The 1,530-nt window shown below is 59.4% G+C and overlaps 1 protein-coding gene across 2 annotated transcripts in view; it reads right to left on the bottom strand.

The window, feature by feature from the left end:
* The window catches only part of FAM210A (family with sequence similarity 210 member A), a 46,362-nt gene extending 45,258 nt beyond the window's left edge, over nucleotides 1-1,104 (bottom strand). For both annotated transcript variants that reach the window (XM_019524866.1, XM_019524856.1), the window contains exon 1: nucleotides 477-1,104. The gene's annotated coding sequence lies outside the window, so the exon portion shown is untranslated. The remainder of the gene's footprint in view (nucleotides 1-476) is intronic.
* Between the last annotated feature and the right edge of the window lie 426 nt (nucleotides 1,105-1,530).

The following is a 1,530-nucleotide window of genomic DNA, read 5'->3' as shown; positions in this document are numbered from 1 at the left end:
TCTATCTTAGAAAGCTGCAGGGTTGGGGGAAACATGGCCACTCTGCTGTGGACAGGCAGGCCTTTGGAGCACTGGTACTGCTCAGTGGTTGAGCTCGCACCCATGCTGCAAAATGGGAAGGTCATCAGGCTGAGCAGAGACAGCAATGAGGCTCCTGCCTTCAATCTGATCCTTAGACATGACACATCCCCTCATTACTGCTAGCAGATGACGAAGAAATTCCCACAGACCAACTTGGGCAGTTGGCATAAGGGGCCCTGTCGTATTCAGTTTTAGCTGCCGCTTCTGCTGTGGCTCTGGGGAAATGAGAAGGGGCAGATAAGGCAAGACGGCGCAGGACGAAAATTCCCCAAAATCTCAACCGGGCCCAGCAGGGACCAGGCAGGAAGAAAGCCAGAGGCAGATTTTGTTTCAAGCTGGAGGCTCCCCACCTGAGAAAAGGCAGGAGCTAAAAGGAGGTTAAACTGCCAACTTACCAGAGTTACCAGAACAAAGGCTTCTGCGAAACGTTGCCTCCCACCAGCGTTACCTGGCGTACGACAATCACCATATTTGTACGATCGTTTCAACCCTTGTACGACATATGATCAAGAACAGTAAAAGTGTTCAAAACGTGCTCGTTTTTGAGGCCACTTACTGATGCAGCACATGCAAAACTCAAGTCGCTGTTAGAGTCTTAACTGACTTTGGGGTTTGCCGTCAGCACTATAATAGAGAAATGCTTCAACTTGGATGCCCCAGGTCTCTCTCACTCGCAAGTTACAGCGAGCAACGGAAAATAAAGAAGATTTATTTGCACGTTTCTTTCTCAGCCTACTGTAGTTTTCCAGCAAACAGGATCATTTGGAGCTTCCAATACGATCCTTTCACACTGAAGACCTGGCCGCGCGGCCTCCCGCACGGGGCTCGCCCCAGGAAGGAGCCTTTCCCCCTTCCTCAGGGGCATGCGGGGAAGGCCCAGAGAGAGGCGGGGAAGAGAGCGAGCGCGCGGGGCCGGGCTGCTGCCTCCCGCGCTACGAGAAGGAGCAAGTGGGCTGCGGGTTGGGCCCGGCGCCCGCGGGACTCCCGCCAGACCCCGCCACAGGCCCTGGCCAAGGAGACGGGAGGGGAGCCGCTGCAGTCGGTACCTGCTGGAGACGCCGTCGTTCCTGCCCGAGCTCCCACGCGAACCGCCCCGCCCCGCCCCAGGGGAACGTGCGCCAACGCCAGCCAGCCCCACCCCACCCCGCCCCAGGGGAACTTGCGCCAACGCCAGCCAACCCCGCCCCCAGCCACCCGCACTGCGCATGCCCCGCGCAAGGCTTCCTGGTAGTCCGGCGTGCGGCCGGGGTCCTCCTTCTCCTTCGCATACCTCCCATTGGTCCCTGCTCCCCACCGGTGGTGACGTTTGCAACGTGCGCATTCGGCGCGCGTCACTTCCGCAAACAGAATGTCGGTAGAGCCCGCTCGGTGAGCGCAGTGCGGGGCAGCTCCGCTCGGGCCAATCGGAGGGCTGGATGGGGGCGAGGCGGCCCCTCGGGGCCGGGCCGT

Source organism: Gavialis gangeticus, unplaced genomic scaffold (genome assembly GCF_001723915.1).
Source record: "Gavialis gangeticus isolate Ggan-Ray unplaced genomic scaffold, GavGan_comp1, whole genome shotgun sequence".
NCBI lineage: Eukaryota > Metazoa > Chordata > Crocodylia > Gavialidae > Gavialis > Gavialis gangeticus.
This window is presented reverse-complemented; position numbering and strand designations above follow the sequence as displayed.